Source organism: Macaca thibetana, chromosome 2 (genome assembly GCF_024542745.1).
Source record: "Macaca thibetana thibetana isolate TM-01 chromosome 2, ASM2454274v1, whole genome shotgun sequence".
In the NCBI taxonomy this organism is placed as follows: Eukaryota; Metazoa; Chordata; class Mammalia; order Primates; family Cercopithecidae; genus Macaca; species Macaca thibetana.
In genome coordinates, this window is record NC_065579.1 from 9,689,709 (window position 1) to 9,717,636 (window position 27,928).

The 27,928-nt window shown below is 37.6% G+C and overlaps 2 protein-coding genes across 14 annotated transcripts in view; one reads left to right on the forward strand and one right to left on the reverse strand.

The window, feature by feature from the left end:
* LPP (LIM domain containing preferred translocation partner in lipoma) overlaps window positions 1-27,928 on the reverse strand; it is a 739,054-nt gene that overhangs the window by 304,794 nt on the left and 406,332 nt on the right. The window contains exon 1 of one of the 10 annotated variants that reach the window (XM_050779297.1): window positions 14,807-22,787. The exons of the other annotated variants lie outside the window; for them this stretch is intronic. The gene's annotated coding sequence lies outside the window, so the exon portion shown is untranslated. Of the gene's footprint in view, window positions 1-14,806; window positions 22,788-27,928 lie in introns of those variants that run through there. 10 annotated transcript variants of the gene reach the window in all.
* SST (somatostatin) overlaps window positions 1-27,928 on the forward strand; it is a 1,150,223-nt gene that overhangs the window by 241,355 nt on the left and 880,940 nt on the right. The gene's annotated exons all lie outside the window — the stretch shown is intronic.

Sequence of the window (27,928 nt, forward strand, 5' to 3'; positions counted from 1 at the left end):
GAGATTATAAATCTTAAAATTCTTCAAAAATGTTGTTTATAGTGTGATAACCAAGTAGTCAATCTGCTTTAACAGATACATATGCTCCAATGCAATCATTTCCTATTTATCATACATATTTAGTTGCAAAATCAAAACCAGAACAAAACGCACTAAGATTTTTCCGCTGTCCTATATTATGCTATTCTATCATCACAAAGTAGTTTGTTTCTGATAAAAAAGATTTGAGGAGGTGCAATAGTATCTCAAAATGCCAGGCATGCACTTCTAACAAAATGTCAGCTCCCACCTCCACACTTCTCATGTGTATCAGATAATCTTCCCATCAGCCATACAATATACATGCAATTCAGACCCATGCCAAATACCTCACAGTTAAACCCTCTGATATTGAATTCCAAAAGCCTTACTGTCTCAAGACAATTGATATTAGAGATTAAATATCAAAGAGCAGTCATTTATTGTTGTTGTGAGTACCATTATTATTTGTATTATCACATTCCCTCTGTCTCTGTATCAGGTAGATGATGAGGAACTCAATTGCAGAATGACAGGATCACGGCTGTGTCGGAAAACATATTAATCTGACAGTCATATGTTTACGAAGGGCATAAAGGAAGTCAGCCTGGAAACTACTGCAATAATCTAGGCAAGAAATGATGAGGCCCTAACTAGGAATAGAGAGTTTGAAGGAAAAAGCCTCCTAGAGCATTTACTGGAGAAGTAATACTTTCAGAAATGTTGTCCCAGTATATCTTTTTCTAGCATCTTTTACTTTGTACAATAATATTTCCTAATATGAATATGTATGGAGCAAATGAGATCCATTGGCTGGTTTAATGGAAACAATATACTCAAAGAGATCTGCATTAAGAAAGGTACTAGACTGGGGCTGCAGAACAAAGGCAGAGAAATGCAATAACAGAAAAAGGCTATGTTAACACTGAAGGCCTACATTCTGCTAGTCAAATTAGTTGACATTCTTCATATTTAATAGTCTTGGATCCTTTAAGAGAAAGGGTGATTATTTCATTTGGGCAGTGGTCATGCATATGTCTCAAGGGAAGTGCTAGACAATTTTGTGGGAAAGCACAACATAGGTGTCCAAGTGACCTAAGTAATTTCTCCTCAGACCAAAATTCCAAGAAATAATCTTGCCTTCAAATCTGAAAGTAATCATCTGGCTGTGGAGGCTCCTATGTGAACCTTCAGAGGGAAAGAGGAAATATAAAAGGACAGAAAATCAACAACAAAAATCCTCAAGCTCCACTGTATTTATTTTACACACTTCTTAGATTTGTCTAAACAGTTCAAGGAAAACCGGGAATTTAGGGTCAGAAAGGACCATCAATTTGCCTTTGTGAAATAAAGTACTAAACTGACTCAGTTTTCCAGTGGTGCTGAACCTCATAATTGAAGGTCTTAGAGATCACAGGCTAGTTAAATATAACTTAATTCCAGAGACCTAGCAACACTGGGTCTGCATTCCTACATGCAGCCTGGGTTAAATCTGGGAGGCTGATGAGCCCTCCTGTTTGCCACAGTCCTCACCACTCTCTAGTATTCTCCAATCAGAGGTCAATTGTCAGTTAACCATTTATCTTCTTGCTTGCACTGTGGTCTGTCCTATAATAAAGGGTGAAGTGAAATACTTCTTTTGCAATTATGTCTTTTTTGTTTTTTTCTTTTTTTCTAAGCAGTCTCGCTGTGTTGTCTAGGATGGATTGCAGTGGTGTAATCTCAGCCTGCTGCAACCTCCACCTCCCAGGTTCAAGCGATTCTCCTGCCTCAGTCTCCCGAGGACCTGGGATTACAGACACGTGCCATTATGCCCGGCTAATTTTTGTATTTTTAGTAGAGACAGGGTTTCACCATGTTGGCAAGGCTGGTCTTGAACACCTGACCTCAAGTGATCCACCCACCTCGGCCTCCCAAAGTACTGGGATTACAGTCATGAGCCACAGCACCTGGCCAATAATATATCTTTTTTAAAAAATGAAAGAGTATTTCTTTTAAGAGATTTTGAAGAAAATGTAGATTGTTCCTAGATGTTCTCTATGTAAACAAAAAGCATCTATAAAAGGAGAACACAGCACACAACACCATTATAAAAGAAATGATACATTTTATCTGCGCTTCAACTTTTTACATTGCTCACCTGGGTCTGCTACACTGCAATTACCACCCTAGAATAAATGAGCTGTCATTCAGCGGTGAAGAGCAAGAAAGGTTACTTAAGTATATGAAAGAGTGCCGTGCAGTGCAATGTAAACAAAAATTAGACATGACAACAATGCTGCAACAAACTAAACTACAAAAAACAGAGCAAAGGGGGAAAACAAAAATCAGGCCAAACTGTTGCAAACAATAGCAAAACCTTCATCTTTCCAAATGGAGCTACACAAGCTATACATTTCAGGTCTTCAGTTCAAAATGTGCTTTTTAAATAAATCTACCGTTATTTTTTTTTTTAATCTAGTAATAAAATATTCCCTGATAAAATTTGTGAAATTACCATGTTTTATGATTTGTTTGTAAAAAATGGCAAATAAGTAGCTTCAATATATAAAAATTAAACTGCTTTGAGCCTTGCAAGTTTTCAGTAGTAAAGAAAAATATGCAAAATAACTGTTATCATAGGATATAGGATGTTAAAACTTTATTTCAGGATATAATCTTTTTAAAGACATACTGGCACTCGAGTTTTCAGAATATAACTATTGGGCTTTAACCCACATGAGCATGACAGAAAAATCACGCAGGCACGAGAGCTTTCATGTCTATGTGCGTAAACCATACGCTGATAAATATCTTATTTATCTAATTATCCAGGATAGAGAATTGGCATTCATAGGACAGAAGGTAATGGATCTGCTTTCATTTTTCTTTAAATAAAGGAATTTGTCATTCTTTTGCAAAACTCGGAATCTAAATTAGGGAAGAAACTCAATAAGAGGAACTCACATGTTGCTAAATGTGTTTCTTATTTTGGCTCCTTTTAATTTTCAGATCTTTGCCAATGCCCGGAAGTGATAGGTTTAATGAAAAATAAGGAACCACATCATGTATACTCAAAAGTGTATCAAATTATGTGTGTGTGTGTGTATGTGTGTATAAAATAAAATAAATGTAAATAACGTAAAATAAAATAAAATAAAATCACCCTCTCCCCTATCTATTAATAAGCACAGCAGCTCAGCACAAGGCACTGAGCTCTTTGTAGCAGGGAGAAATTTATCAAGGGAAATCCATAGACTCAAGAAGTTCACACACCAGAAAAAGAGGCAAAACAAACTTGAAAATAACTATACAGTTGCAAACGCTAAGTAACACAGACAAGTGTATGAAAGTTCCAGATGAACTATGCTCAATCTGGCAAGCAGAGGGTGGCTCTGAGCCATATCTTCTGAGGTGCGTAGAATCAGAACTCATAGATGGCTGTGTGTTTGTGGGCACACATACACTGGCCTTGGAGGGGAAGAGTGGATCCTGTTTCCAGCAAACAATGTGAACAGAGACACAGACAAAAGGCTAAGGTGTGTATGGAGAACAAACAAATGTGGCAGAATTTAATAACAGCTAGTACATATGATGTACTAGTCCTTATTTAAACGTTTTACATATAACTGAAGAAGAGTCTATTATTATCCTCAGTTTTCAGACGAGGAAACTGAGGTACATGAGCTTAAGTAATTTGGCCTAGGTTTTAGCATAAGCTAATGTTGGTATCTGAATCTACACGTTGTGGCTCCAGAGTTGTTCTGTTAGCCACCTCTACACTACATAAAGGAAAGCACCTGAAACAGGACTGCAAAATTAGACCAGGACAGATTGTGAAGGATAACATCTACCTTTAATTTTAGTTGACAACTAATTTAATAGAATTAAGGGACAAATATTAGGGCATAAGAAGGGCAGGGGAGAGACAGAGAGATGAAAATAATACATTGTATAGACAGCAATTACTTTCTGAAGAGAGGGGACTGTTTTTTCATTAAGAGTAAGGACACACAAACCTCTTGATGCAAATTACTTCTGTTTAGCTGAGGGTGACATTTTCAGTCTTGAAAAATGCAGCTTGCAACATGTTATTTTACTGAAGCCCTATTGTCAGAGCTGTATACTCTATTCCATATCCACATAGGATCTCAGTTTAAAAGATAGCTATCATTGTTAAACATCAGAGTTTGTCTACATGTGAAATGTGAATTTAAAATTCTTTCTTCACAGGACAACTAGGGGAATTTAATTATCATGTTAACACATTGTGAAAATTAAAACATCAATGATGACCACAGAACCAGATGCATGACCTTCCATTCATTAAGAAACATCATAGCCCAATGTACTGTATATTTGGAATTATCATCTTTTGTACTGTTTGAGATTTTTACAAAGTAGGGTGGGGGGACACAAAGCAAGTAGGTAAATTATTTCCTAAAACTCTTAAAGAGTGTGTTCATTGACAAGTAAGAAACCTATTTTATTTTAAAGGAAGCCAAATCATACTAGACCCTACAAGATTCCCAACTTATTTAAAGTCCTGAGTACATTGCATCAGATAATTCTGGCCCACAATCTCTTAATCTAAATTCCAAATTCAACAGATACAAATCATATAACCACTTTACGAAAGGCTGTTTCAAAGTACACTGCCTTTTTATTAGCCTATTATACAAAATTATGGTAATTTCTTAATAAAGTTTTGGAAACAGACCACATTATTAATTGTATGGCATATATAATATTTAATTAAAGATGCATTATGCTGATAGAATTTAACATCTGGCATGCTGGTTTTGCAGACCATGGAGTGTAGTAACAACATGAAAATAAACAATCCTTATAAATGTCCTCTTGTGCTCCAGTCTTTAGTAGAGTCTCAACTTTCTTTAAAACAACATTTAAGGGACCGGGCATGGTGGCTCACGCCTGTAATCCCAACACTTTGGGAGGCCGAGGCAGGTGGATCACGAAGTCAGGAGTTCGAGACCAGCCTGGTCAGTATGGTGAAACCCCCATCTCTACTAAAAAATACAAAAATTAGCTGGGCATGGTGGTGTGCGCCTGTAGTCACAGCCACTTGGGAGGCTGAGGCAGGAGAATCTCTGGAACCCGGGAGATGGAGCTTGCAGTGAGCCGAGATGATGCTACTGCACTCCATCCTGGTAACAGAGCGAGACTCTTTCTTAAAACAAAACAGAACAAAACAAACAAACAAAAAACAAAAAAAAAAATGCTGAAAACTATTTTGTTAAAAATATCTACGAAGAGGGGAGAAACTCCCAGGTAACTGTCATGTATCACGCTGCTCAGCATTCTGCAGTTTCATTTCTCATAGAAATATCTTTTCTCTAAGCATGTGTTAGTAAAATGGGCACTGCCTCAGGACCCTCACACATAATGAATAATTACTAATTTTGGAAACAGACACTCTAACGACTTTTCTTAGTTTAACAGCAAGTTGTCTTACATGCACTTTCCAAAGTTTTCTAGATTCTTTTCTAATATCAATTAAACATGGTCCACAGTGGACTAATGAGGCCTATTTAGTAGCAATTCATAATTTACTGTGCTCGTACTGTTCCCTGCAGGGCTTTTTTCTCTCACTAAACCATAATCATATCTCATTACTATTGTTTCATTACTACATTTTTTGGTTTAAATTTTGTTGCTGGCATTTAGTTAAGAAAAAGACTCTTTCATATTATGTATAGAACCTTTTCCTCTCAAAAATGTCAAATCAAAATGTTTCCACCTGAAAAACACTGCACTCAACGTAAGACAGCCAATCTCAATAACAAGAATAAAAACAACAAAAGATTTTTTTCCTCTGATTGAAAAGTTATTCGATTTTGCTATAAAAACTGAAACAAACCTCCATAAAGCCAATTTATCAGGTAGCAATTTAACTTGTTCTAATTTAAAAGTAGAATGCAAAAGATCTTCACACCTCTTCCTACCCCAAAGAGACCCTCTCCAGAAAACCTGCCATCTTTTATTACAAGATGCAGCCAGAGACCCTATGCTACAGCACCTTAAAGATGGGTGGACGGGCTGTAAAACAGTGTTATCTAACAATGCTGGTCTCCATGTAGACTTATATCTGTAAATAAATATACAGGTATGTTTACACATGGGTTTGCATGTATTTCAAACACATTCAGTAAAGAAACAGAAATAATCTTGGAACTTCAGACATAAAACAAATACATTTACATGTTTTTTCCCTTATGAAATACTTGTATAAATATAAGGTAGCAGCAGGTTTTTCATTATAAATGGTTTTGACATTTTTCAACTCCAGAATTTTAAAACATGGATTTGTAGCCCAGGGGCAAAAGCAGTACGTATGTCTAAGCTTTAAGACTAAAAGAAGAATGTCAAGTCACCTGGGCTGGTCCCTTCAGTTACAGAAGGGACCATTTCTCTTTGTCTCTTCCCTTTTTTACTAGGGGGCAGTGCTGCCAGAGTTGTGAGAAAATATTTTCTACTAACTCCCCGTGAATTCATTCAGCTGCCAAGGAAATGGCTCAAGCTCAGAAGTCAGCCTTCAAAATAAGGAGAGGAAGAAAGAAAAAAAAGTAAAATAAATTGATATGTCCCAACATAAAATGATGCATCTTAAAAGTAGAAAAATATAAAGGGGAGAGAGTTAAGGCAGTGCATTTTAACAACCCTTTGGATCTTGTTATAAAAACAAGGCATTGACATGCTAAAGGCAACAAGCTTAATAAGTTCTAACATGTTTTCCACCTTTTTAAGGACTCTGAATTATCTAAATGACTCACTGGTTCTCTGCAGAATTATATTAAAGTTAGACTATGCCGTGTGATTGATTGATTTATCTGTCCCTTTAAGTTGCCATCTGAAATATGAGCCCTGAGAGAAGATCAAACTTCACCAATACTTGCCAGTCCTCAGTGGAAATCTTAGAGTAATTTCTTAAAACCAATAGTAAAAAAATTTCTAAACCCTTTAGGCAGTGATGTTTCATTTCAACTACACTAAAAAACTTTTATTCCAGTTTTAAAAAGTGTTATAAAAATGTAACATGAATGGAATTTTTCAAGGAGGGAGAAATTTATATCACAGAGGGAACTCAGGCCATCTTCACCAGTTTTAATGTTTAAAAAAAGGTTGGTAGAAAAGAAGAGATCTGGGGCTCCGAAGTAAGATGATGTTGAAAGTATTGAAAAACCCAAATAAAGAAAATGAAAGAAAAAAAAGAGAGAGACAAGAAAGGGAACAGGATGTAGAAATGAATAATTTAGATATACGGCATGAGGAATAAGCCATGCCAATAAGTAAAAAACCATCATTTAAATAGAAAATGGCTTGTGATTGTATTAAGTCATGGCCAGATTCACACACACACACACACACACACACACACACACACACACACACACACACACTAAAATTAAAAGAAACATTTAAACTTATTTTTCTAATCTAAAATGGGAAAGAGGCGCTTACTTTTTAAAGAAAAATTCCTCATTTAATTCTTTCTCTTATCAGAGAACCTTCTTTGTCAGTTTTAACAGCAGATTAATCACTTTCGCAACCTACGGAAAAAGTTTTCTGGAAAGCATAACAGCCTACAAGTGTAAATGACAGTATTACTTTTCCTGCAGCTCAGCCGCCTACAAATTCTCTCTCATCCATGACTCAGCATGAGGTAAAAGGAGCTAATGAAAAGGGCCACATTTCCTTTTAAAAATTGTGAACTTTCTTTCAAAGTGCAGAACTATTAAAAAAAAAATCCCCCAAAGCTTGACAGAAAAATGAAGTAGCTCTCCATGAATGTTTGTCAGTTATATACCTAGAAATTTTCTTCCAAGTAATGCTAAAAATAAGCTTGCTGTTTGACTCCCACCCCAGGCCAAATGCTGTACTTGATTGGGGATTTAGTACTTACACATATCTATAGTACATTTGTAGGATTATGGGGGAGCGGGGGGCAGGGATAGAAATGTTACTTTGCTGAAACCAAGACATCAAGAGGAAAGACGAGAAACACAGAACTTTGTGGTCAAGAGAAGGGACTTGTCCTGGGACTTTCCCTCCTTGTAAAATACCAATTGATTTGATCTTGTGAAGAAGCTCTGTAGAGGCAGTCAGGTTCCTGGGAGGAATGACAGAGGTAAGAAAATTCTGTTTTATGATACAGAAGGAAAGATGGGATCCCTTTGCTGTATGTGCACTGGCGAGACAGTCACACACTAAACAATCATCGAATATTTACCAAGTGTCCGATCTCTGCTAGACACTGTGCTCAGCTCTTGGCAGCCGAGACTAGAAGTGTAACAAGATGGTTCGGGTCAATGGTCATCGTCCCGTGGAACTTAAAATGAGTGGAAAGAGGTTATCATTTGGGAGAGGCAGTGAGAGAATGATCATTTGCAGGGTGAAAGGTATGGGGATTAGAAAGTTCAAGGAGAAAGATGTAGAAGGACACAGCAAGGACATTAAACTAAATTATACCAGAGGAGTGAGCTGAAAATGTCTTAAGGAAATGGCATCTATGTTGAGACAAGGCAATAAAGGACTGGGATAATGAACAATGTTCCAGGCTAAAAACAATACCATGTGACTCTCCAGTGGTGACTCAACGTCTCTGGGGATCACAGCAAAGGCAGTGTGTGGCTATAGCATGGTGCATAAGTGGGGCAGAAATGAGATACTTCACATCTTCTTCATGTATACCAGAGAGGTATACAACATCTAAAAAGAAAAGTTCAATTACTATTCCTATTTCGCACGTGGAAAACGAACCAAAAAAAAGGTTAGATCACATGGTTATATGAGATTCAAAGACATTTCTATTTGACTTCAGAGCCTGTTTTCCTAAACACTGCCTTATACTACAGGGATAAGGAGATAAGGTATTAGACAGGAAAGTAATACAGTTGGATTTGCATTGTAGGAAGGCCTTGGTGGATAGATCGGGGCAATGGTGGGGAAATGGATAGAAGGAAACCCGTTAGGAGGGCATCACCAATGGCCCATGAAAGATGATGCTGATCTGAAATCACACACCAGCAGCAGAAATGAGGAGAAGTAGAAAGATTTGTGAAATATTTAGGAGGTAAAAATGACAATAAGGGAAAGAGAGGGTTTAGAAATAATACTTAAACTTCTGGCTTAGGAAACTGGTTAGATGGGGATGCCACATACCAAAACAACATTGGAGTAGAAGAAATTCCTGGCAGAAGTGGATGAGCTTATTTTGAAAACACTGAGGCTGAGATTTCTGTGATACATCCAAATGCACCTGAATGATAAACAGTTAGAAACAACTGAATCTGAAGGGCAAGAAAGTTTACTGAAACAAATTTATATCATATTGTAGAACTGATAGTTGACGCCATAGTAGTTAAAGGCTCTCTTAACCCATTGTGGGAAGTGGAACAGGAGCAGGCCCTAGGAAAGACACCCCTCCCCAAAGCCCATCAAAGAAAAACAACATTCAAGGCCGGGCACAGTGGCTCATGCCTGAAATACCAGCACTTTGGGAGGACGAGGTGGGCGGATCAGTTGATGTTAGGAGTTTGAGACCAGCCTGGCCAACATGATGAAACCCTGTCTCCATGAAAAATAAAAAATGAAAAAATGATAAAAAAATAAAATTTAGCCAGGCGTGATGGTACACACTTGTAGACCTAGCTACTCGGGAGGCTGAGGCAAGAGAATCGGTTGAACACGGGAGGCAGAGGACGAAGAGTCACTAAGGAGACTCCTAAAGTGAAATTGTGCAGAATGGTAGGAAGAAAACCAACAGAGTGTGGTGTGCATTAACTTTGAAAAGCTGGCAAGATGGCCTGACTGTGCCACAGATTTACACAAGAGCAAGTACAAAAAGAGAGACTCTGAAACCAGCCTACTGAAAGAAGGTCATGTGTTGGAAGAGTGTGCTGAAGTACTGAACCACAGACTGTAAGTTGGATGATAAAGGAAACATAAGAGACTGGTGAGGAAAAAGAAAGGTAATAGAAGGTAAATATGCTGAAGAAAAGTAGAATAGGAGTTACCTGAATGAGAGGGTGCCAGAAGAATGGGGGGTTGTGTTTCAAGGCTGGTTTTAGTTTTTATTTTTACGATTTAGGAGGTAAAATAGAGCCAAGCAATGATAAGATCCAGGGTATAACCAGGGGCTATAGAAGCTGCAGCTGAATGGAGATGAGAGTTACAGGAGATGAGTGAGTTGGGCCCTGAGCTTCCCAACAGGACTAACAGCCTGGGTAGTGACAGGAGAGAGTTGAGCCACTTGTCCTGCGGTCAACGAGTAAAGTCCAGGACCAGGACATTAATGAATGACAGCAATGTGGAAAAAAGATTATTTAGCCCAGTGTCTCTAACCTTCAAGCAGAATATAAACAGTACTAAACCGCAAGTTAAGAATGCAAGAGAGACAATCAACTCTGCTGTTTGTAAGTTAAAACGAATACAAAAGACTGTCTGAGCCACTGTGGTTCTGTTTCCAGAGCAGACGGGTGAAGCCTATACAGGTCCAAGTGTGCCCAGGGTAAAATGCCAGTTTGAACACATTTACTGTTCCTGAGGCCTATCATCACTTCAGTCACCATCTCCAACGACAATGCTGGCATTCTCATGGTTCTGTTTGAACCTTTTTGCTCTTCTTGGATTTTTTTTGCCCTCAGGTATCTATTGCTTCTCTACCACAGATTTAACTTTTGTAGAAAAAAACTATGCTCCTGTGATGGTCCATTTCTGTGTTAAGTTTTTCAGGCTAAAGTCTCCATTTATTCAATCAAACTCCAACCTAGATGTGGCTGGGAAGGTGTTTTGTACATGTGATTAAAGCCTCTAATCGGTTGGTTTTTAAGTAACGAAGAGTACACTAGATAATCTGGTTGAGCCTGATTCAATCAGTTGAAAAGTCTTGGAAGCAGAGTTGAGGATTCCTTAAAGTAGAAGGAATTCTGGTTGTGGCAAGCAGCTTCATCTCACACCACAGAGTTACAGCCTGCCCTTCCTAATTGCCTAATCTGTCGATGTTAGAGTGCCTAGCCAGCCCACAAAATCATGCAAGCTACTCCTTTCCAATTAATCTCTTAATATATATCTTCGACTGATTCTGTGTTTCTGGCACTATTTTCTGTAGGCATCATCCATCACATAGACTAATCTGTGACTTTGGTGGGAAACAAACCATTCATAAGGCGTGCTGATGTTGCTGCAAGACCAATATGTACACCACTCTTTGTCACATGATGATTCCCACCCTAAATAAAACAAATATTGCTTCTGAAGAAACATGCCTTCATAGTATAAGCTGAGAACACCACCAGTGAATTTGCATAAGGGCCTTGCAATAAGATGGAAGCTTCCTGAATCCTTTAGACGGTGTCAGCCATCTCATAAGGAGAAGGAAAGAAAGTACACAACGTAAAAAGCTACCCTAAATGTCTTAATACTCATATAGACAAAGAGGTCATCAAAACCAGGAAGAGACCAGCAAAAGGTAGAGAAAAATATGATTAAAGAGGCAGAAGTTGTTGATCTTACTGATAATCTTTTATAAATGTTATCTGCCTATAATTATAATTAAATACTAAATGTTTTGAATAAGTTTTTTTTAATTGAGAAACAATTCTATTGAGAACATACTTAATTTCAAGAGCATTACTCTCATGGAAAATGTAACAAAATTATGTTATTTTTTGGTTAAAATAGGTCTTGATATCTTGTCAATTCAGCTATTGCACGGTAGTACTATGGTTTGCATAAGCCAGGGTTTAAACTTGAGATCTTAACACATCGGGGTTTTTATTTTATTTTATATGTGTGTGTTGTGTGTGTATTTATTTATTTGATTAGAGGCAGGATCTTGCTCTGTCGCCCAGGCTGGAGTGCAGTGGTGCAATCATGGCTCACTGTAGCTTTGACCTCCTACCTCCTGGGCTCAAGCAAGCCTCCTACCTCAGCCCACCCCCAACACCCCCAACCCCCTACCAGCGAGGTGACACAACAAGCACATGCCACCATGCCTAGTTAATCCTGGCTATTTAAAAAATTTTTTTGTAGAGACAGGATTTCACTATGTTGCCCAGGCTGGTCTCAAACTCCTGGGCTCATGGGATTATACCACCTCAGCATCCCAAAGAGTTCAGATTACAGGCATGAGCCACGGTGCCCAGCCTCATTGGGGTTTAAAAAAAAAAATGAGATCTAGAATTCTTAATAAAGTTAGACATTCAGATACTAGAGGTACTATATTTAAAAACAAAATTTTAACACATTTGTTTTTATTGCTTTTTAATTTTAGTGTAGTTTTGTCCAGTTAACACAGAAACATGATGAACGTGTATGATATTTCTGTTTTGAAATAATTTAAGTAATTACAGAATGTAAACATGTTAAGACCTTAATATGATACCCTTTATTGTTCACATGATACCTGAAATTTCAAAGAGGGCACATTACTTTTCCAGTGTCACAGAGATTGGGTGGAACCCGGTCTAGAATGTCACTTTCCGACCTTTTTTCCCAGTGTTCTTCCCACTGCTCAGTATTAAGTAAGAGAGTTTTAAAGCACATTCACACACACACCTCCATGTTCCCTGCTCTCCCCACCCTTAGTAAAATCCCCTGGGATGCTTTTGGCAGGATTCAGAGATGGCTTTGGCAGCTGTAGCCACGTTCCTGGAATCCATCTGCAAGTGCTGGTCAGCAGAGCCTGCTTCATTCCCTTTTTGGTATTAGTCAGTAAAGGTTAAGTGTATGTGAATTATCATAAGGTTATTTTTGGTATCCCACTACCCTCCCTTTTTTTTTTTTTGGTAAGTGATCAATGACTACCAGGCACAGGAAATACATTTCACTGAATGATTGTCTAAAATCAAAACTCCATCTGGGCTGGAACAGAGACAGGATTAGGGATGACCATTTATAACATTAATACTAGCTACATTAAACCACTGAAAGATGCTTAGAGCGGGAAAAGGGTCTTCACCTTTGCCTGAAACTACTTCCAAGGCTGAATCCTGGCTCCTCTGCTAGCCCACGTGTTGTGTGTAATAGCAGCACATACAGCTGGTGATCACATTGTGACTCAGTGCACCACGGGGAGGGAAGGTTTGGACGGATGAGGAACTAACTCAGAATTGTAGAACAGAAGTCTCAACTAGCAAGTACTAAATGTGGTCTCCCTTATTGAACAAATCAAGTTGAAAGAAAAAAAATAGTGAGGGAATGAGCTGCTAAAGTTAGTTTCCTTAAAGTGAGAGATGATATTTCCCCTTTAAAAATTAAAAGACACACAAACAAACCTGTCACCTTCACTGTGGATTAAATTAATATTATAATAACTAAAACTAGCAGCATAACATGGACTGATGAAGACAATATTATAGAATGAAAATTAATTTAAGTATAGCAGGGGTGGTCCTGGGATGGAGAGTAAAATTCATAACCACAGCCATCTGGAAAAGATGAAAAAAATAAAGTATATAAGAGAAGAAAAGAGAAGAAAATAAAGTATATAAACTTTAGCTATTAGGGACTCAAACTCCTGGCTGCTAGGAAGGAAGCCAATCAAGATTTTATGAACCTAAAAGAACAAAGAAAAGGAAGAGAAGGAAAGTGGGGAAAGGACAAGAGAATGAAGGGAAGGAAGGAAAGTGGAAGGATCATAATGGCCACTCCACTTGAAAGGGGTTTACTGCAACCACCAGTCTTATGTTTAAATGTTCTCTCTCTTCAGGGCAGTAGGCAAGGAGGGTCACTCTATATTGAAATTAATATTAAAAACCATAGTTATATCTTTGGTTTGAGACAGATTCAAGTACAGAGACAATGATATATGGACACAAGGACAATCCATCTTCTTTCAAAAATCTTATCTCTTTTTCTGCTGTAATACATTTAAGATCTAGGTTTCACAGTTTATTCTGTGAAAGATTCTGGTTAGTAACTTTCTGGAAAGAAGGAAGGAGGCAGGGAGGGAGGAGAGAGAGAGGGAGACAGAGGTGGGGAGAGGAAGACAGAGCGGGGAGAGGAAAAGAGAAAGAAAGAGAAAGAAAGGGCAAGAGAGAAGAAGGAAGGGGAGGGGAGGGGAGGAGGGAGGGAGGGAGGAAGGGAAGGAAGGAGGGAGGGAGGAAGGGAGGAAAACAAAGAGAGGAGAGGAGGGAAACAGTAGAAAGGAATGGAGGGAGAAAAAATGTAAGTTTTTAATTTGCCTTTGTAGATATTTATTACTGAAGATTTTTTTACTTGCAAAACATACTATATACATATGTATATACATATATATACTTATATAAATTTATTAAACTATGTAGTATACATACATTTATAAATATATTAATTACTATATGTAAAACAAAAACAAAGTAGGCTCATTAGAGAAAATTTAAAGATAAGTAGAGAAGTATAGAAAGAAGCCGGTTCCCCAAATCCCAGAAATAATTGGTTAGTGTATATTGACCATTAGATTTCAAGAAATACAAAATGTACTTATATATGTATGAAAATATATTCACAATTCAGATAACATATAGATTTATCAATCATATTAGACATGGAAGTAACTAGGGTATATTTCTTATTTCACATAAGAGATAATTAGATGAGAATATTTTGTTATTGTCAGGGAAATAACAGAATTAGGATTTTTTAAATCCAAGGCCCTACAGTTATACATAATGAATACCAAAGACATTTTCAGATTAAGTCTTACAAATCTAGAAAGTGTGGGGCAGAAAAAGCCAGTGTTTCAGAGCTCGGTGATCTTAAAAACAACTACTGTCTTAAAGGGGATTATTACCACTTTGCCACTTACAAAATGCTTCTGACTCCTTTCTACACAACACGTCCATATGATTGCCAATGTTATCCTTCCATTTTACCCAAAGGGAAATGAGGCTCCAAGATAACCACGCTGATTAATGTCACCAACCCAGTAAATCATGGAGAAAGGACTTGGATGTCTGAAAACAAATTATTTTACAGGTGGAAAAGTTAACAAAGAATATACAATGTTTTCTGAAAATGTGTAATTCTCTTCATCATTTTGAACTATGGCTTCTAGAAATCTGCCTACTGGTGATGGAGATAGTCATGGAAGTATCACCCATCAGGACATAGTAAGATGCAGCCTCTTCTCCTCCCTGATTACTATCATTTTGGAGAAAATATGCCTATGATATGTAGCAAGACTAAAATAATTCTCATGTTAGAACTTCAAGGATTAAGATTCAGCGCTGCTCATCCTTGATTTGTTTTCTGCAATACAGAAGACAGGCCCTGAGACGGTGTGGTGACTTGGTGGTACAAAGCGAAGAGCACTGGACTGCAAGTTAGGAAACCTGTACTCAAAACTCTGCATCACAGAAGAGCCTTGCAAACGAGCAAGCCCGTCTCCTTACCCAACAGAAAATAAAGCTATTGAAAATCATAGAGGTACTAGGTAATGTGCCTGGCACCATGTGTGTTATGCAGAAGGAGCTAACTCAACATTATACCAGCCTACCATTTACCATCTCAGAGAGTGAGCCCACAACCCACTAACTTATATAATGAATGTCCGTTCCTCCAACCTGGTGCCACTCAGCTCAAGAGCAGCTATAGTAATGCAATTGCTTAAATTCTGTGTACTTAAAGGAAATCCACCAATTGGTTTGAACCAAAGCAAATTCCTGCCCTATCTGAAGTGTGCAAAGACCAAAAAATATCAAAAGGCTACAACCTTTCCTGAATCAAGTCTGGATTTAAACCAATGGTCTTAAATAAAATAAGAATCACTAAAATAGAGAACATTCACCTCAGGAGTTAAGAGCAGGGCTTTAAATCAGTGGCCCCTTGTGTGCTTGGGGGTGGAAAGTATTCAGATGACAGGCTTCTTCTCCAACAGGGCTTCTTTCCAAACACTTCCGTGCGTCTCTGGTCATTACAGAAAGCTCAAGGTCCTAAAAGATCATCAGATTTTATTCCTCAAATCCCGTCAATCACATAGAGGCATTTTCTTGTTTGGCCTGATAGAATAGTTGAGAATGATCCCACATGATCCTAACAGGCAAGAACAACTGGTGAGAACCCATTTCTCAGCATGCTTCAATCAAGAAGTCCACGTCATCAGCAGCGCTAATTTAATTTAAAAAAAGCGGTGGTGCTATAATTGGCTTGCCATTCTAGCTAGTGGGTTTCCAGGGTAACCGTGTTCTTGCCACAGATAAAATCTACCTAGTAGCACAAAGACTAAGGGTTTGGGGAAGAGTCAGCATCAAATGAGAGGTCAAGAATTCAGCCTGAAGAGAGCTACATCCAAAGCATATTTAGTTAAGGTGGACTGGATCCAAAATCTGAGCCCTGTCACGTACTAGCTGTACCATTTCAGACAAAAAATATACAACTTCTCTAGGCCTTGTTTCCTCATCTGTAAGATGAACATAATAATGGAACCTGTCTTGTAGGATTGTTACAGGAATAAAATAGCGAACTTAAACATGAATTAGTACATTTTAAATCCAGACGAAATGTAAGATAAATAAATAAGACTATGACAGATGTCCCTAAACCTAGACATTCAGAGACCTGGAAAACTAAAAACAAAAAATCAAAATAGGTTTTGTTTTCTTTTTAATTTACAACTCTGGAGAAAAAGCATCCTGAAAGCTTCTGAAAAGAACACAAAATGGCTTGTAAAACTACGTTGTTACACAGTGATGCTCATGTTATTACTGCCTCCCAGGACTTGACTTCTGGGAATATGCTCCCATGTCAGAGGCAATTTGGAAAGTCTTAATTGAGGAGAGCCACAGCTTTTCAGGCCGCAAATTAAGGAGGGGGAAACCATCCTTGCTTAGGGTGTGACAGCTAACTGGAATGTTTCATTGCTGTAAATACAGCAGGCCCATTTACCATGATTCCCCTCAGGGAAAAGACTCATCTGCCACAAATATAACAGTGATGGAAAAAAGCGGGATATTTTGCCTCTGAATGAAAAAAAAGACATAAAAAAGGTGAGTAGTTTGAAGGGGTCTTTAATATGTAAATTTCAGGAGGGGGCATCACTTTTATCGTCTTTATTTCTATTAGAAAGGGTATCTGAAGATGAATGAGGATAAGCTTCAGCTGTAAAATCCATCATGTTACACTCCCCGTTTAGCCTCCTCAACACACACACAGGAAATTAAGCTGGCAAAAGAGACATGGAACTACTTACACCTGTGCTCACACTGACAGAACAACTTTCAGGCAACAAGCAGCCAAGCAGTGAGAAACAAAGTTTGAGAGCAAGAACATGCACACACAAAAAAGTTTCTGTTGTCCTAAGATTAAATGCTGAGGCAGGAAGAGATACTATTCTTGAATCAAGTGAGAAAAGATGGTAAAGTGCGATATTAAAATGCAGCACACTGGAATAAGTTTGCCTCTATAAAAACTGTTATGTTCTGTATGTGATTTAAATTAATGCCTATATTTGTGGGAGATAAAATTAAAATGAGATAAATGGTGCCAGCATAGAGCATGTTCGCTGGAGCAATAAATAAGGCAGTGAAAGGTATTTTACATTTCAGTCACATCTATCCAAACAGGGAGCTCAAAGCACTTGAGGAACATTTGTTAATTAAATGCTATAATAGATTTGTGAGTCACCCGGACAGTTATTACATGTATTTTTCAAAAACAGACAGAGAGGTGAAGTGACCCAAGGTCCTCTGGATGCCACTGAAGAGGAAACCTAGGGTGCTGAAGGCATGCTTTCTATCCAGCTCAGCTGCTTCTTGGCCTGTTGGGAGAGCGTGGAAAGAAGCATCTCCGGTTGCTGTCCCATTGAACAGAGCTCACAGGCTTTCGTTTATTAACTACCTCAATAGCAAGTAAGATTACAGTTGCATGTAGGGAGAAAGGTAATAATTTTGCCACACTATTAACAACGTATTTCTCCTTTTCCCCCTTACATTACAAGAATGTCCTATGAATGATTAAATATTGTCATATCATTTATCTTCCACTTGCAAACTTGTCTAAACTATTGATTAGAGAGAGATGCCCTCTTTTCCAGTTGAAGCTCTTCAATTCTGTCCTCCACACGTCCTCTCTGACCCTCCCCTGGTCACTGGCTTCCTGTTTTAGGAGCTCTATACCCTGCAACCCCAAGGAACACACTTTGTGTTCACAGCTCAGCTTGACAAGCAATCAGATTAACTTGCAAAGTGAAATCAAGCAAAATTGAGAATGTATTGATAATTGTGTATTGATCATTGATAATGGAGTAGACTGTGGCCACTGTACTGTTCTTTTACATGTTAGAAAACTCCCAAAATAGAAAGGTTAAATAAGTCTAAGGAGGAAGTATCTATTGAAACGCTGGGACAATGCCCCTCTGCTGAGCTACCACGTAAGTGAGTGGCCAGGAGAGGGCCCGTGGTTTCTGAAGATGAGGTGGCAAAGCAACACGGCAGTCATTGTAAGTGCGGGTCATTTTGCGCTGATCCAGGTGAAATTTAAGGAGGGTTGGGGATCACCAAACCTCATCTCTTATTTTTCAGAATAGAAGATTCTCAATTATATTTGTATCTTCCTTTTACATTTTAAAAAATGCATTCAAATCCATTATAGTTTCGAGACACACGTCAATGTCACACAAGCAAAGTCCCTGCCCTGTGTCTTCTGTGCAGGTTGGTCTACCTTTTTGTGCCTTGGTTCTCATCTGCACAATGGGAATCGTGATCATCCCCACTTAATGAGGACTAAAGGACTCTCCCCACAAAAAGCACTTACAACAGTGCCTGGTACTAGGAAGCACACAATGATTGTTAACCATTGTTACTATTACAAAGTTATCGACACTGTTCTCCACGTATTTCCAGCTCTCTGCTCCGCGGCAACCCTATGGCCAGGTGGAGCCATGTGAATAGTTATGGCTAAGGAGCTGTAAGAAGCGACATGTGTTACATCCAGGTCAAAGTGTGGAATTAGCAGTTTGAGACCCTCAGAGCTCTTTCTCTCTGGCATGGAGGTCAGAAGTGTTGGAAATGGCAACTATTAGTCTGCAAAGAACTCCTTCTGACCTATGATGGACAAGTAGCATAAATAAGAAATAAACCCTTGCTTTTGGCACCGAGATTTGGAGAGTATTTGTTACTACAGCACTACCTGAACTACCCTAACTAATAATTCTTACTTGGATTTACAAAGTGCTTATACCCCTATCATTAGATTCAATCCTCATAATGAAGAGAAAAGGGCAGAGTATACCTATTTAGCAGACATGAATTTCAGCTCATTTTAATGCAATATTTACTGAATGAAGTTCAGCAAGTCATACTGATACAGTTGCAAGTCAGGTTCTCTAGATTTTTGGTCAATCCAAAATATTATTTCATTGCACTCTACTCACATTAAAAAGCCTTAGGACCCTTGACTCTAATATATGTATCTACTGACACTAACCTCTACCAACATCCTAATGAGGACTCTAACATTTATTGAGTTCTTACTACACTACTCCATCAAATCAAAGATGCTACTGATTATAAAATACACCACTAGCTATTACAACATCGGAAACAAAAATTACTGCCATTTAAATTATAACATAGGGCTCTGTCATTAGAATATCTATTATATGTTTGTTGAAGTAAATGGCTTAAAATTATCCATAGTTTTTTTTTATCATATGTCACCCCTCTATATATATAAAAAGGAAAATATAAGTTCAACAAATGAAAGCATTCCAAACATTTCTTTACATTTAAATTTCAACCATTTGAATTACTTTTCAAGTCAAAATCATGGAAGTTCTATGTTTTTCCTCATAATACTGACCTCTGGGCCATCAAGAGTCTTAATAAAAAAGGGGTCCACTATTGACTCCAGGATTTTCTTCCAGGTCACTGATCTCCATAGAAAGCAGATTTTGATGTACATGTACAGACAATGAGTGCTATGTCATGATGACCATGTAACAGTAATTAGTCAGAAATGTTAAGCATGTGAATGGGTCTTAGGATTGATGACATATGTGAGAGGAACAGTGCCTAACTGACGTCTCCACAACTGGATGAAGTAGGCACCATATTATTACAACCATTTTGAAGTCAGGAATTGAGGCATGGAGAGATTAAGCTGCCTGTTGAATGTTACCCAGCTGGCAAGCGGAGGATACAGAGAGTTCCATCTAAGGCAGTCTGACATCTTTAGAGGAGCTGCTCTTAGCAAATATGCTGTATGACTTCTCATAATAACAATTAGGTTGGCTTTTTATTATTTATTTGTTTACTTTTTGATGGTGGGGGCACAAGACTTACAAACTCTAGGGAAAGTGCTCAAACACTTGTGTAAAAGTCTTACACAGTTTACATAATGGGCTGTTTATTTTGTTTAAAGCAAACCAAAAGGAAATTGGCTCTAATATTACTACCAGCTCATTTTTGAAACAAATAGAAAGACTTCTGGGGCTCTGTTTTTTGGTGATCCTAGAAAGAGATATCGGAAACATTTGCATACAGTCCTATCTTCTGAAAATATTGGGATGTAAGTGCAGTGAACACAGATATGTAACATCTATCTATACCTACTAGGATGTACATGTGGTAGATCTTAAAACACACTTTTATTGCATTTAGTTTCATATTGGTGTCTATGTTTATACATGAACATGAATGTGAGAAAGGCAAAGAAATCACCACTACTAAACATGGGAGGGCTAAATGTGTGCTTGATCCTCATGGAGCATGAAATAAGACTTAATCTTTGCCCAGAAGGAAAATCTTACTGAACAAGTATAACGATTGATTTTTTTCTTTAGCAGTTCTTTATCTCTTCTCCTTTTTCAAGGACAGTTAGCACAACTGAACAATTACTTAGGAGGTACAATACAAAGCTTTGAGCGTAGCTCTTTATACACTTATCAAATGAGTATAATTTGCTATAATTCTCCCTCCTGATTATATACAGTAGCTATTTCATTCTCTAAATAATATCTTATACTTTTTTTTAGAAGTTGGTTAAATTGCTTAGGAGGAGAATATTAGGCTCAGTTTCTTTGAAGGGTAATATAGTGGGAGTGACTGTATAATTATCTCTACCGGGCTTTCACCCACCATACAATGTCGTCTACTAGATCTATTGTTTTCCTGTTGAGAACTCCAGTTAATCCTACTAGCTAGCACACAGGAGAATGAGACAGGCAAATTTTATTTTTAACTAAGGACTGAGAGCATAAGAGAAAGAAATACTAAGATTGATTAAATCTGGTGCATTTGCAATTTTTATTTTAAGCCATTTCACATATATGTGCTACCCAATAGGTACACTAATTCAGACATTACAGTCATTTGTGTAGCGTGTCCTATCTGGTACTCTCTGCCTGAGACCAATTGTCCTTTAAGCCACTCCACAGCTGGGCTATTTTATGCCTTGCAATTACTACTCTATTCTGGATGGGGAGTTTTATTTTATTTTAAATTGATGTGGATTTTATTTTCAAAATGCCAAGCATTCTAAATGCTTCACACATACTAAGTTTTTAAAAACAATTCAATGGCTTCCAACAGAGAGAAGTTTAACATAAGCCATTCACCAAAAACATCAGGATTTCTACAATAATTTTTTCTCCAATATTGCTTAATAGTTTGTCTATTTGCCTTACCTGCAAGACAGAACTCCACGGCAGGGTCTCGGGCAGTCTTACTCACATGCCTCTGACCAATGACTGCCACAAGGCCTGTCACTTTTACCCTTCTCTGCATCAAGTTATGAATAGAGTACACTAAGCCCTGTCACTTTCACCCTTCTCTGCATCAAATTATGAATAGAGTATTCTAATTGCATGCAGAAGTTAGAAATGATAAGATCAAACAATGTTATTCTCCTGAATTAGTGATTACGGCTATCAGATTGCAACTAGTCAAAAAAAAAAAAAAAAAAAAAAAAACAAACAGCCATTAAACTGAAGTTGCCATTCATTTACAAACCCATTACCACTAAAGTAGATTTGAGGTTATCTAGTGTTGGGGTGAGAATGAGAAGCAAATGAGGATGGAATTTTTAAATGTTCTAAAATTAAATTGAGGTAATGATTGCATGACTCTGTAAATAAATTACAAATCACTGAATTGTAAAAAAGCAAAATAAAAAAAATACCCTCTTCACTAACACAGTGACTGTTAGTATTTTCAAAAGTGCCTTTGGTGGTCAATTCATATATTTAGGCTTTGGAGCCAGATGGCCGTGGCTGAAACATGACCTCTGCCACTTAGTGCCTCGATGAGTTATATACACCTTTCTGGGCCAGAATTTCCTCTGCTGAAAAACGGGAGAAACGACAGGTTACATCATTGGATTACTAAGAAAAACAAGTGAATTGATATGTGGAAGTGATACAGTAACTTCTCAATAAATGTTTAGTTACCAATCCATATCTTTTATTTAATTATAATTTTTAATATCAGAAATAATTGATTATTGCTGCAAAGGATTAATCTGACAGGGGGAATTCTACATAAAATTCTTTGTAGATAAGCACTATCCTACACAATACAGATGACGTACTTCTGGTTTTCATTCACAATCCAGGGCCCCTCCAATTCAAGTGTATTCAGATTATCTTTCTAAAGCATGCTTCTCATTTTTTCCTCAAACTGTCAATGCCCTGTCTTCCCTCAAACTCCTGCCCCTAGTGCCCGCAACTGCCTACAAGGACAAGGTGCACAACATACAAAGTCATTGCACTGCACCGAATCCAATTGTAAGCTGCTCTCTGAACCCTCACCAATGTTTGTTTTTTGTTTTTTTTTTTGGCTGTTTTCTTTCTCTGTGCCACTTACTCCATTTTCCAGATACTTCAAATTCCTCGCTCAGCCAAAAACACCATTCTTTCACGCCAATCTTCCTTTCACAATTTCAATTTCTTCTGCCTAGACTGTGGTCAGCCTTGAAAAACTCCTGTACATCCTTTGTGACCCAACTCGAATGTCACATCCTCTAGCTGACCTCAATCTTCATTGTGACCTCATAATAAGACATATACACCCCTATTGAAGCATAAGTTGCCCCTCTCCACCCTTCAGGCCCTGCAGCAACTGTCTGCCCACACAGTCCCAAATGTTATATCAATACTAACCTATTGTGCATTATGTGTGATTCACCTCTGAGCCTCAGCATATTTTCTTTTCTCTTCCAGAAAAACTTCTTCCTCTCTACTTTCCACAAGCCACTCACCTAGCAAACTCCTACAAGTTTGTCAGACCTCTGTTTAGCTCAGATCAGATGCATTCAGGGTGTTATGGCAGGACACAGACATGATCATAGGAAAATTCCTCAGATCTTCTAAGACTAGGTTTGCTTTGTCCCTGAATATGCTTCCAGAGTACCCTCTGCTGACCCTAAAAACTGGTCTATAGCACCAAATGGAAAACCGTCTGTCGATACACATTTTGGGATAGGCTCAGTTTTGTCTAACTATTGTCAATCTCCATAACCCTAGCACCTAGAAAGTCTCTGGCAGATATCAGATGCTCAATATCTGTTGAGTGAATGTATTAATCATCTCCTTTAAAAACAGAGTCAGTGGATTGAAGGGTAAGTATATTATATCTCAAAAAGCTATCATTTAAAAGTAAATCTGAGTCACTAGTCTATCTTTCTCCTTGTAGCGTTGCTGGACAGAGGTCTTACATGTTTTCATCCCTATCGTGGAGCCTGAAACCTACAAGTTGCTCAATAATGTTTACCAAAATTTAATAAAAATAAAATATGATGCCAGATTCTGAGCCACTGAACTACTTTCTACATATGACCAATTTACATGAAGCTCCTCAGTAGGTAAATTGAAGTGATATCACAAATCATGCAGCTAGAAGACTCATTGCTTTCAACATGCACATTTCACAACTCACAACTGGGTCCAGTCAGTGAATTACCCAAGATCCTGCAAATAGGATCACAAAGAATGCCTTCTCCCTAATCAATATCATTAGTAGTGCCTAACTTAGAAAGACTGTTGTGATCACAGTAACCAGATTTAGTGTTACGAATATGGACTCTGCCAGCACCAAATCACCAAATACAGGTAGGAAAGCTATAGCTAGAAATAAATAGAACACTAGTGGGTTTTTGAAAACATGATCAGATTAAACAGGTGTTGATATGCATGAGAAGAGGAATAAACAAACTACTGGTTTGCTATAAGTCATTATTTGGCAGTTGTATAATATCTGATAATTCTTCTAGGCTCTATTTACTCAAAGACCAGGAATTATAAATATATCTGCTTCACAGTACAGAAGCCAGTGAAATTAGGGACAAATGTTTTACGTATCACAAATACGGTATTCAGGCAATGATGATAACAGCATTGTTCTATAAGACAGGCTTTGTTTTAAGCACTTTAGACACACTTTACACACGGCTTTGACTATAAACTGCTTCTTTTTTTTTTTTTCTACTAACCTACGAACAAAGAACCAACTGGTGTCACTTAATATGTGTCACAATGGTTTCTTACCACATCAAGCATAGGATGTGTTTCAATTTTCAAGAAATTAAACTGTGAGAAAGACACTTTATAGGATACAAGTAATAGAGTATAATACATTTAATAGTCCTAACAATCCTATGAGATGGGTCCTATTACCATTCCCATTTTAATGATGTGGAAGTTGAGACACAGAGAGGTTAAGGAACTTGTTCAAGGTTACTTAAAAGCTTTAATGATGAGAAAAGTTTAACAGAGACTCATAAAGCTTTACAGCGTCATCTCTCAGAAGCCCGTAAAATACTAAGAATTCGGTTTGTTTCTCTAAATGATACAATTGAACCAGTAAACTTTCCTCACTGAAGGGTATGGTGTTCTGAGATCTAAGAATTCTCATGGCAAAGTATTATGAAAATAAAAGTAGAAAGATAGCAATTTTAAACATTTCAAGTTTTTATAATTTGCATCCTCTTTGCATTTATATAGCTTAGTTTGTATCAGACCAATTTGCACTCATTTGGATTTTGCTTTTAAGTTTTCTTAATCCTTTCATTTATCTGTTTTCTGTATGCATAAAGATACTGTAAGCTATTCTGGAAATGATAGTGTATTTGTTTTTGGATCTCCTTTCTCCTCTTCTCCACCCTCCAAGCCTTGCTCTGAGCTTACTGGGCATTAAATAAGTGTTGCTGACTAATTAAAAGCAAAATGGAGATCCAATTTGGCATCATATCCCAAAGCATGATATTAAAAAAGACACAACTCAAGCCTAGATTGTTAGCTTCTCGTATATGATTAGTGGTATTCTTGGTATAATTTACATAGTGAGAGAACATGGCTTTTTGAACTAAGCAGAAACATCCAAAGATGTGGTATGAATGTTGGAGGGAGAGATGGGAAGGGGATCAAAGGAACACATTAAGAGATGAGACTGTGATTTGACTTAATCATTGAATAGAGTCCTTAGGCTGTTCACAGTTAAGATATATATTTTTTAATCTGAGTTATTTGGTGAGGTAATGAGAGCTAACTAATAAAGCTAACATGAAATATGATACAGAAAATATGACATAGTTCCCATCCCTGTTCATTTTCAAAAAAAATATTATTTTACGTATAAAATCATCTCTAAGCACAGAAAGGTTGTTTGCTGACTCTTGCTCCCACATATGAAAGTCAAGATATGATATTCCAGGTCACCTGTGAAATTCTAACATGGTTATTAGGAACAGCAATCAAAGTGTAAGCATTTTTACATCATCTTGTAATTGTGCAAGGGAAGATTGAAAAGAAACACAACTGTAAAATTTTCAAATTTTCCTCATCAAAGACACTGGTTAGTTGGGAAGTTATTGAGAATATAAAGTTAAATCTTGTTAATCCATTTTCCTATCATATGAAAATGCCTATTAACCACACAATGAAACCTTCCTTTCTCACACGCAAGTTAAACTAAAAGCTATTCGAAAATCCCTTTGCCTCTAAGCCCTAAGTGACACTGCACAATCTGCTAACCACATCTCTCCTTAGAGTAAATGGAGAAGAGTGGCACATTCTGGCAAACACATTAGTCCGCATCTACCAAAGTGAAAATCTGTGAGTTAAGAAACTTCTATACATTGTCCAGTAGTACATGTTTATAAAAATAACCTTGAAGCTTAGTCAAAGTCTCTCTGAAGTTATCAAATATTGAATGTTTTTCATTACTTTAATATCAAATATGTCTTCATTCTATTTGGTACTTTAAGTTTCTTTGCCATAATAAGATATAATATACATCAAACATATTTATGAAAAAACAAAAACCCCATTCAGTTTTAAAACTGCTAACAATGTTAGCTTTGAATGGGCAACAAAAATAGAATAAAGTTCCTTGAAAGTTATCAAAGTCTAATAGTATCTCACAATTCCTTTCTAATGGGCTCATTACTATGTTAGTTTTGCTTATCAGAAGTTTAAATTATAGTTTTACGGATAAACAGTTTTAAAACCAGAATGAAAACTAAATACTAGTGGAACACTGATTTACAGACCAAAGCAAGCGGCAGTCCGAAAGTGAGAGGAGCGGATCTCTATGGTCCAGAACTTGTTTACTTGCAAACATCTGGGGTGAAGTCCCAGCCTCAGATATTTGGTTTGCTTTGACTTTATAAATTTCTCTCTGTGATACAGAAGTACGCACAACGTTGTCTCTACCACACCAACAGCTCTGTTTAAGCAAAAAGCCTCAAAAAGTTGTTTGTTTTAATAACTACATCACCACAGTTTTATAACAGGTAATTCTGCACTCTGGCCACAGGTAATTGGATCAGACATTGAACCCAAACCACACTAGATACCCAGGAGCTGTGCTGGAGGAAGAATTCCTTCTCCATGGGTACTGGAGAAGAACCAGCTAAAATAATGGTACTGTTGGTTCAGGCTTTTCAGTGTAAGGATACAGAAAAAGAAAAGCTGGGAGCAGAGATGGAATAGAGCAAAAGCCAGAGACACACACCGTAGGATGAGGAGGCCATGAGGCAGCAGGATATAATGAGCATCCTAGTCTTCAGAAGAAGACTAAACAGAATCACTAACAGGAGCTGCCACAGAAAACAGAAGGAAAACGGAAGAAAGCTAAATCCTTGTCCAATGAAGACCCACCGGACAAGGAAACACTGGGTGTTTATTTCTGAGGGATGACAAAATCAGCTGCTGTTGTGTCCTCAATGATATTCCAAGTCTCCATGAGACTTGGTTGTCTAGTTGCTGACATGGGTTTTTGGACTTCCTTCCTTCTCCCTGTATACTTACCATAAATTCCCACCATCTAAAGTCATCTGAGGTAACTTTAAGCACATCTTGGTTCCTGCAACCTGAAAGGACCTAACTAAAACAGACCCAAGAAACAATTTCTTTATTTTAAAAGAACTTAGACACACATAATTCTGGCTCACTCTGGTATATTATGGTTTTAAAAAATGACTACGTCTATTAACAGAAGGAAAATAAATAAATAAAATAGAAGGATGGGGAAGAGAGTTTATTTTGTGTCTCTGCTTGTAAAGCACAACAACAAATTATCTGCGATTTGGGAATTATCCGTGAGGATGCTCCTCTGAAATCTGTAATATCCTAAAAGCTATGCAGATTAGCTCTATTCTCTTACATACCTACATTTTCAGATGTTATTCCCTGCTAATTACCCTCAATATGACCAGCTGGGAATGGTGGAAAGAAGGAGTATGGCATGGAAGGTGGACCTGACTCTGGACCTTCCTATCATAGAATCAGTATAGAGAATTCAATTATATTTTTTAAAGCCTGATTATGCAAAACACTTGTTTCTTAACAAAAAAATAAGCTAAAGGTATTTTTTAGTGCATTGCTACATTTGCATTTTTAAATTATGGTAGATATTTTTATTGCGTTAAGTACCTTATTCTATCTCAGCGAAGAGTCGTGGCTGTTTTAAGTAAACAAGACTGTTACAAGAATACC